The sequence below is a fragment of the Balaenoptera physalus genome, assembly GCF_965194825.1.
Source record: "Balaenoptera physalus genome assembly, chromosome: 9".
In the NCBI taxonomy this organism is placed as follows: Eukaryota; Metazoa; Chordata; class Mammalia; order Artiodactyla; family Balaenopteridae; genus Balaenoptera; species Balaenoptera physalus.
The window spans coordinates 2176449-2186829 of NC_138888.1; positions in this window are offsets into that span (position 1 = coordinate 2176449).

The following is a 10381-nucleotide window of genomic DNA, read 5'->3' on the forward strand; positions in this document are numbered from 1 at the left end:
AACCTCCACGAAGCACCCAGTGAATGCTGAGCTTCTTAACTTGCTCAAAATTTATTTCAATTTGTGTTTGTACACTGCGTATTATTATTTAGTGGTGGGTCCCCATGACTGCATGTTATGTTTTCCTGCATTTATCTCACAGACAGATTTCATGTTTTTGAAGGATTCTGCCTCGCTGTCGGTTTCAATAATTTTATTGCTTTTGTCAACCATAGCTGGTGAAACTACAGCGACTCAGGGTTAAAATCAAGCTCATCATTCAAGGAACATTTAGAAGAAGGGGTGGAGTGCAGCATCCATGACCTTGAAGGGTGGTCCATGGGCTGCGGCCCCATCTTCCTGACTTGGCAGGAGGGAGGCCCTTCCCTCCCTCTCCTCCCAGACAGGACGGGCTGGCAGAGAGCCTCCCGATTCAGCTCTTCTAGTCTGTCTTTTCTTACATCAAATTCATCTCCCGTGGTACCTTGTTTCCCTCTGGCTTTCCGTTGCCTAGGAAATGAAATAAGGCCGTAGCAGGGGCTGCACGAGGGCTGGGGGCTGCGCGAGGGCTGGGCGCTGCGTGCTCTCTGGAGCTCGCCAGGTGGAAGGGGGTCTGCCTCGGTATCTGACAAGAATTTCTGCAGCAGTCGAGCAGCCTTGTTAGGGTTTTTCCCATGCCACTTCACAAAAGATGGAAGGCACAAACAAAAGTGGGATGCTAGCCCAGCTGTACCCCTTTGTCCGAGAGCCCAGGCCTGGCTGGACCTCCCGGCGGACGCATGCATAATTCAGAGCAGCTGATTCAGAGCTTTGTGCTTCCCTGAAAGAAAAGGTGGCCTTGGAGAGGAGGGGTGGAGAGACAGAGGTTGGTCTAATTAGGAATACCCAGTTGTGCATAATATTTACATAAGGCAGAGCTAAAATTCCTCAGATGGTCAAGAAAGGGAGAAAGTAAGAATTTAAACTCTCAGAACAGCAAGATAAGTGGAAGTGTAGCGCTTTTAATTCACGGCGCTTCACCTCTTGCAACAGCCTTTGGCGTGTGTGGGCCAGAACGCAGGCTTCTCTGCCCACGTGGGATGAGCCTGCCTCTTCCATAGGTGCTGACGTCATCAGCACTTTTCCCCCGGGTCCCGTTCGGGTCACGCTATCTCATGGGATTCACAGGGCAGCTTTGTCCCTGTTTCCTTGCCAGCAGGCCCGGCTGATGGAGCTGTGATTCCCCGTCCCGTAGACCCCGCCGCTGAGGGGCTGAGTCTGGCGTGTTCTTTTCAGTCCTTCTTCAGCTGTCCCTGGAGGCACCGACTGGTCGAAGGCAGAGCTCCGGCTGGTTCTGTCGTCGCTTTTCTGTTACCATCTCCAACCTCTGCAATTCAAAGAACTGGGCAGGATAGTGTGAAGGGAAGCAGGAGAAAGGACATAAAAAAAAGAAATCTCTGTTTTGAAATTCTATGGTAATTCTAACGTCACGTAAAGACAAGGCTGTTTATGTTTCTCATTTTAAGAGTTCAGGGGACTTCCCTGGTGGCACAGTGGTTAAGAATCCACCTGCCAATGCAGGGGACACGGGTTCGAGCCCTGGTCCGGGAGGATCCCACATGCCGCAGAGCAGCTAAGCCCGTGCGCCACAACTACTGAGCCCACATGCCACAACTACTGAAGCCCGCGTGACTAGAGCCCGTGCTCCATAAACAAGAGAAGCCCGAGCACCGCAGTGAAGAGTAGCCCCCGCTCGCCGCGACTAGGGAAAGCCTACACACAGCAACGAAGACCCAACTCAGCCAAAAATAAATAAATAAATAAAATTTCTTAAAAACAAACAGACAAAAGAATTCAGTACAAGGAACACGGTGTCCCCATTTCTGATTGTTTTAGTTTTACTTAAAACTCTCCGTGTCCCTCAGAGTCACCTGTGGTTCCCAATTGTCTGCTGGACCCATGTCCTCAGACAGGTGCCCAGGGGGTTCTGTAGCTCAGACACACACACACACTTGCGTCTTTATGTGGCGTGTGTGGTGTGGATTGCATCGAATCTACAGATCAATTGAGAAGAATTAACATTTTAGCACTATTAACTTATTTAATCCGTATTTCTTCATTTATTCAGGTCATCTACCATTTCTCTCAGCAATGTATCCTATTTCCAGTGTGTTTTTTTTTTTTTTTTAGATCTTATACTTATTTCGTTAAATTTCTCCTTAAGCATGCTTTTTATACTTTTGTACAAGGTTTTTAAAATTTTTTCATTTTCCATTTTTTGCATTGCTAGTATATGGAAATATAATGGATTTTGTTGTTGATGTTGTTAGTATCCTACAATTTTGTTAAATTACTTGATCGCTCTGGAAGCTTTTTTGGCGATTCCTTAGAATTTTCTACATACTTAGTCATGTCATTTGCAAATAAAGACAGATTTTATTCTGCCTGACCAATATGTGTGTCTTCTATTTCCATTCTTGGCTTATTTCACTGGCTTGTGCAGTGTTGAATAGAATTGGTGGGAACACACGTTCTCACCTTGTTCACGGTCTCAGGGAGAAAAGAAAGAGTCTTTACGGCGACACTCAGGAAAGTTTACTCATCACCCCGCTTGTGGCACTGCCCCCTCCAGGCCTGCTGCTGAAGCCAAGAGAACAACATCACATCCTCGACCCTGGACCCACAAACAGGGACCTGGGCTGACAACACTCAGGCATCATACATGCAGCTGGGAAGGACACCCCCCAGCCACCCCCAGGTGGGCGCTGGGCAGATGGGGACAACAGGTGGACATTCCATTTTGGTTTGTGGCTCCTTAAGCTTCCCTCCTGCAGACGAAAGCACAGCAATGCGGATGCACAGGGCTGGGGCGATGCCTGCAGGACGGTGGTTGTTTGTCGGAAGGCCGTGTAGGATGCACCGGAGCTCCTGACTCCCCCACCGGCCGCCTCACTCAGCATCTTGATAACACCCGTCCTCACCTGTGGCGCGGCCGGAAGCATAGTGCCCGCACCAGGGAGCAGTCTGAGGGCTAAGTGACTGGATACCGGGGCCCCCCTGGAGGTGTGCACACGCAGTGTTAGCTGTTACTGCGATGAAAGCGTACGTCTCCCAAACTTATTAAACCAATAAATCCTACTTTTATGAACGTCTTGTGAGACTAATGTTTCTTGGAACATACTTTTGAAAAGTCTGCGCGGTGGAAAAGTAAGGGTTTTTGGGCTTAAGACTCTAGATCTCTGGGGAGTTTTCTTTCGTTTTTTGGTGTGGGTGGTGTATTTCATTGAGTTAATTTCTTTGTTTTCGGAAAGAGTGCATGGGTGGTAGGATATCTGCCTTTTGCTCTCAAGGTTAAACAACAGTTTGGCTGAGTGTAAAACAGTAATATTCTTTCTCTCAAAATCCCTATACATACTAACGGCTTTTTAAGTTTAGTGTCACGGTAAGGGCCTCGGGGTCAGTCTGATTCTCTCTCCTCCATCAATCCCCTTCCTCCGTGTGGGAATGGTTGCATTTTCTTCTACAGGGAATTAGGAGCACTAATTATTGTGACGCCTAAATTATTTTGTTTGTTAAAAATAAAACAAAATAAAAACCCGTTTGCATTTATATATGTAGTCTTCTTGCCCCTTGGGTGCGGTTCGGGAATTTTCCTGTGTCATACACTTGGTTACGGCCTCCCAGGCCTGGCGCAAGCTGTGTTAGTCAGTCAGTGCCATGCTGATGCTTTGGAACCAGCCTCCCCATACTCTGCGGCTTCAGCCACGCGCACGCGTTGCCCACACTGCTCACGGGTCAGTGCGGCCTCCGGCTGCAGGGCTGTGGTCAGAGGGGGCCTCTGCTCACGTGCCTCTCCGTCTGTGAGCAGCTACTGCCCCGTGCCCTCCTCCTGGCAACAGAAGACGTTCAGAGCAAAGCAAGTCTCCTGGGCAAAATCAACCCCAACAGGGCAGGGAAATACGCTCTTCCTTTGCGGGGGGGACATCCGGAGTCCCCTGGCTGAGCGCGTGGGCGCGGGCACGGACAGGAGCGCTGGAACGGTAACTGCAGACGTGGAGTACGGCTGTTTGGATGTTGTACAGTTCCTCTCTCTTCCCGGTCGCTCTCTCCGTCCACCCGTCTTAATGCTAACTGAGTTGTATATGACAGTCTTCTAATTCCATAATCTGGTTCTGAGTGTAAAAGCAGGAACAAAAATAACCTATAAACCAGGGAGAATCATTTCACTTCTCTGGTAATCCAAGAAATGCAAATGGCGACCCGCAAAATCAGACTGCCCACTGGATCTAGAGCTGGGGACCCAGCTGCCTCTTTTGCTGCTGCTGGGGGTGGGTGAGGCCCACAGGCCGAGGCTGAGTTAGGAAGGACGGACCCCCTTCCTGACGGCTCCCCCTGCCAGATGCCCCTGTGGTCCAAAGCTCTGGTCGGTGCTGAAGAGCTTCCAATACGCCGTGTGGACCGAGCCTCCGCCTTCAGTGCTGAGACTGAGCTGTCCAGCCGGGGGGCCGCTCTTCAGCCACACAGGGCTCAGGGCGCCTGAAAGTGGCTCGTCCAAACTGTGACAAGTCGTGAGCGTAAAATACACACTGGGTTAGAAAGATACAACAAAAAAAGGAAACCATCTCATCACAAGTTTCTTTTATTTATTTATTATTTATAATGTATTTATTTAATTTATTTATGTATTTTTGGCTGTGTTGGGTCTTCGTTGCTGCACGCAGGCTTTCTCTAGTTGCGGCGAGCGGGGGCTACTCTTCATTGTGGTGCGCGGGCTTCTCCTTGCGGTGGCTTCTCTTGTTGCGGGGCACGGGCTTCAGCAGTTGTGGTGCGGGCTTCAGTAGTTGTGACTCGTGGGCTCTAGAGCGCAGGCTCAGTAGTTGTGGCACACGGGCTTAGTTGCTCCGCGGCATGTGGGATCTTCCCTGACCAGGGCTTGAACCCGTGTCCCCTGCATTGGCAGGCGGATTCTTAACCACTGCGCTAGCAGGGAAGCCCTCATCATAAGTTTCATAGTGGTTACATGTTGAAATGATGACTTTGGATATATTGAGTTGTATAAAATATGCCATTAGAATTAATTTCAGCTGTTTCTTTTTACTTTTTTTAATGTGACGCCTAGAAAGTATACAGTTATGTATGTGGCTTGCATTAAGTTTCCACTGGATATTCTATTACACTGGACATTGCTGCTTTAGAACATTTACCAACTGTTTTAAGCCATTTAGGTTTAGACAAATGTTACTCCCCAAGTTTTTATTTTGTTTTATTTTTAACAAACAAAATAATTTTATTATGCTTACCTACTTGGCCTTTTATTGTAGTTTATTTGACCTTTTGTTATATTTTATCTTATAATTCCTAGTCTTTTTTACAAGGATGTGTTTATTTTTATCTTTCATTTACTTTATTTTAAACGGAAAAGAGGACATTACAGTGCAGAGAGGGATTGTTTGCGTTCAAAAAAGGGAGGCTAAGTACTTTTTAAAAATTCCTCTAGTTTCCACCAGGGACTTTCCGCAGTGCAGAGGGGCCGCCCTCCTTCCTGTGAGGACGAGCCCCCGTGTTCAGCCTCCGGGACCCCAGCACCCCAGCAAAGCCCCTCTATCTGCTCGCCCCGCAGGACGGCTTCACGGGCCTGACCGGGAACCCTGACTCTTGTCCGTCTTAGGAAAGTTGAAATGTGTCCCAACGATGCTCAGCTTTGCCTCCGTGAAGGAGCTCCAGGGGGCCGCACCGCTGCCCTCAACCGCCGGGACACCAGGGGGACGGCCGGAGCCGGCCGAGGTCGCTCCAGGTTAAAGCAGGGAGCCGCTCGTGCCGCTCGGTCTGTTGCAAATATCCCCCATCACCACACCTCCCGAGCCCCGCCCCCGGCTCGCTGTGCCTTTCACCACCGCGCAGGATGGGCCATGATTCCACCCCACGTCCCCACCCCGACCTCCCCGTGTGGGTACGGTCCTCCCCCACCCCAGCCCTCCTGCTCCAGGACCAGAGGGAAGAAGTTCAAGGTGCGAAGGGTCCCTGCTCCCTGTGGGCTCCTTCTCAGGGGCCTGGGAAGGCCACACGCCGTCCAGCACAAGCCAGGTGCTCTGGAAGGAACGGCGTAGTCGGGAGTGACGGGAACTCCAGCTTCCACAGCTCTGGCCCTGGAGACGTTTGGAAGAACATCCTTCAGGACCATGAATCCCTCCTGGACGGGCGAGAACCGAGGCAAATCTGAGGCCCTGACATAACCCCAGCTTCTGCTTGGCTTCAAAAGCCTTTCACGTGGAGGGTTTGTGGTTCTGCCATCACCCCGCACTTGGGGCAGACTGGGTGCCCTTGTCACCAGGAGCTTTGGAAAAGGCCAGTGTGTGCTAGCCCTGCATGGCCCAGGTGACTCCGGGGCGGGCGGGGGTGACACGCAGGGCACAGAAGCCGCGGAGTGGATCACACGCCCCCGTGTGATCACTCAGGACCCAGTCTCCGTGGCTGTGAACACACGAAGCCAGTGTAAGAACCACAGACGGAATAGGAGTGATCAGGGGCCCCTGGCAAGTGTGCACTAGGGATGCAAAGGCACACAGGTCCTCTGGGGCCCTGCACAGCGACGCTGTGAGGGGAGGGGACCCCCGTCAGCAGGAGGACGGGAAGCAAAAGGAGGCCAGGGGCGCCTGGAGGAGTACTGGCCGGTCCAGCTCAGGGAGGCTGGACCAGGGGACGGGGGGCTGTCCCCACCTGCTGTCCCCACCTGGCTCCTTCCCGAAACACAGCCAGGGTGGGCGACTCCAGTCACTTCTCCTGCCAGAACTCTCCAGACTAGAAGCCTGCCCAGCCTCTGTGGTGGTCAGGTAGACAGGAGTGACCAGGGCAGGAAGAGCTCTGCGTATCTGGGGCCAAGGTGGACACCAGCGTGGGAAGGGGGAGGCGGGCGGAGGGGCGACGCAGGGGTGGACGAGAGCAGACAGGGCCATGCAGGACTGAGAATGAGACTGAAACATGTGATGGTCTCCCAGCAGCCCAGTGAGTCAGTGGATTTTACCTGCTTTATTTGGAGGCGGGAAGGAAGCTTTGCCTCCACGCAGAGGAGCCTGGGCCAAGCTCTTCACCGAGGCCAGCGGGTCCTCCTCCTGGCTCTTTGCTGGACGACTGGTCACTGTGGACAAGCACGCGTCCTCCCTGGGCTCCACTTCCTCGTGGACAAACGTCCGCCCTGATCACAGCCTCCTGTCCGATGTCTCCCCCAAGTTCTCAGTGGTCTCTCCTGATGCTTTAGTCTCTCCCGACTTTCTCCGCACATCCCCGGACCTGGAAATCCTTTCACTCCCTTGAAGCGGCCTCTTGGAGCAGCCTGGACAGGCCCGAGTGTCCTGCTGCAGCCCAGAGCGAGGCCACGCCCAGAGCTGCTGGGAGCCACGGCCCCGGCCCCTGCGGGGAAGCTGAGGCCCGAGGGACAGGGCTGCCTTGACCCTGCCGGTCAGGAGCTGCGCCTGCCCTTGGGCGGCTTCCCAAGCCCTCCCCCCTGCAGCCCCTCCACCCCCCGTCGTTCTCCTCAAGCTCCCACCCGACCCCCACTGACCTGTCCAGTGAATGACCAGGCCGCCCAACAGAGCGTGGGCTCCTCCAGGTAGTGGGGCCTTCAGCTGCCTCTCCCAGGCCCCTCCCTTCCTCAGCCTGTGACCTGCCAGCCGTCCCCATCCGTCCTGCGAGCCCAGCTTCACCAGGCCTGCCCGAGCCTCACCTCCACGGAAATCCTCCCCGCCAGGCTCAGTGGCCTCACCCCCAGCACCGCTCCGCAGGCGCAGGCTACACAGACCCTCAGTCCTGGGGTCCTCATCTGCACGCCCACCTGACACCAAGCCCCCCAGAGCGTGTCACCTGGGTGTACCCAACGTGTCGTGTAGACCTAAAGAACTGGGGAAGCTGCACCAGACGCCTGCTGCAGCCCGTGCCACTCCAGGGGGCTCTGATGCATGCCGATCACAGATGGTGTTAACACAAAACTAAAATCAGAACTAAATGTGACCAGAGACAGTCACCTTCTCGGGCTATCCAAGGTTATTCAGGATAATGTGTAATTTGCACTAATTTGTAATCTCATCGTAGCCTCATCATTTTCTTCTTTTAGCCTCAGATTTCTTCCACAAAGGTTGTAGCTACATTTAAATAATTTTAACCTTCTGATGTGGCAAAGTCATGAGTAAGGTTTATTTTCACAAATTCTTCTGAAGGAGAACGGTGTGAACGTGGATTCTGTGACAACCTCCTCATATAACAGGAAACGTGGGCTTGAACAAACTAGTGTTGAATCTTAACTTTCTCATCTGAAGAATGGGATTAGTGCTGCTTATCTTACAGCACTGCCATGAGGATTAGGTGGAATAACACACGAGAACAGGATGGTAACAGGCTCAGCTGCTCCCGGCTTCCATCCCAGACCTGAGATGCCACAGAAACCAGAGGAAAATTGATGGGTCCCAGAGCCAACCACACGTTAACAGATGGATGTACCTAAAGATGAGACACCTCGGAGAGCAGGAGGTGATGGACCCCCTCGGGGGATGGCAGTCTACATCAGGGCACGTGTGTCACCAGCCCGGGATGACAAGAGATGCTCCTCCTGTGTGTGCCCTTCTTGTCTCCTGACCCGTTGCTCCTGGACGTGGAAAGAACGGCACCAGCTCAACTGGGGGCAACGAGTGGCAGTGCAGCAACAATGCAGTGGCAATGCAGTGACAATGCAGTGGCACTGCAGTGGTATTGCAGTGACTATGCAGTAACAATTCAGTGGCAATTCAGTGACCATGCAGTGGTATTGCAGTGACAGCACAGTGACAACGCAGTGGCACTGCAGTGGTATTGCAGTGACTATGCAGTAACAATTCAGTGGCAATGCAGTGACCATGCAGTGGTATTGCAGTGACAGCACAGTGACAATGCAGTGGCATTGCAGTGGCAGCGCAGTGACAATGCAGCAACAATGCAGTGACAATGCAGTGGCATTGCAGTGACAGTTCTACATTAGAAAATTTATCAATTTAATAAATCACATTAATGAACTAAAGAAGAAAAGTCATGTGATTATCTAAAGAAATGCAAGAAAGAGCATTTGATAATATCCCATAGCAGTCTGTAATTAAAACTAAAAAAATGGAAGGGAGCTGTTTTTAATTTTGATAAAAGCTGTTTACCAAACACCTATAGTAAACACACCGATTGAGAAATATGAGAAACAAGACAAGGCTTGCTACTTAGAAAAATGGGGAAAACCGCCAGAAGAAACAGTAACGAGAGTTGAAAATAGCTGCCTCTGAAGAGGGCCAGTGCTTTATTGATTAGTCCTCAATGGATGGACGTGTAGGTTGTTCCCAATATTTTACTGTTAAAAGTTCCGTTGCAAAGAGAAATTATTGTATGTGCATAATTTTGCATGTGAGCAATTGTATCTTAAAAAATCCCTTAAGTAGAATTTCTGGGTCAAAGGACATGTGCATTTGTAATCTTGAGAGACATGGCAAATTGCTCCTCAAAGGTTTGCACCAATTTACACGTCCGCCAGGGAAGTGGGAAAGAGCCATCTTCACAGTCTCCCCAGTAGGGGGTCGTCAATTTGGTCCAATCTGATAGAGCAAATCACTCAGTGAAATGTAGTCTGTACTTTGAACACCTCTTCATAAATGTAGGAGCCACTTGTATTTCCTTTTCTGTGAATCGTTTTTCATATCTGGTACCCATTTCTTCTATTAAATTGTTGGGGTCCCTTCCTTCCTTCCTTCCTTCCTTCTTTCCTCCTCCCCTTCCTTCCTTCCTTCCTTCCCTGTATCAATTTTGGTCTTATATATTAGGGAGGTTAGTCCTTTGACTGTGATGTAAAACACAGATATTTTTTCTGTTGTTATTTTGTCTCTTACTTGATACAGGCCATTTTTCTTTTACCATGAAGGTTTTAACATTTTCTGTGTGGTCAAACTTATCAATCTCACCTTTTATGACTTTTAAATTTTGATGAATAGTTATAAAATCCTTCCACATTCCACATTTATAAAGCAATTCTCTCACGTACAACGTAAAACACATTGTGTGTGTGAATGTGTGGTTACGCAAGATTTAATTGAAAAGAGACAGTTGTTCTACATACCACATTTCTAGATGGAATTTGACGCATTGGAATGCCCATCTCTGGGTTTTCTCGAGATCTTTTTGTACCTTGAGACAGGCTTTTCTGAGGTCGATTATCGCTCAGGGAAAAGAGGCCCCCATTTTGCCTGTTGGAGTTTTGCTGTAAGAAAGTGGCTGTTTGGGAAAAGGAGAGGAGAGCCTGGTGGGGGCCTTGACTGTGGCCTCGGGTTGCTTGTCACGTATGTAGCCGTGGTGGGGCACGGGGTCCCTCTCTCCAGCCCAGTCGGGTTCTCACACACGGGCTCGCCGGCCTCTTTCCCTCACT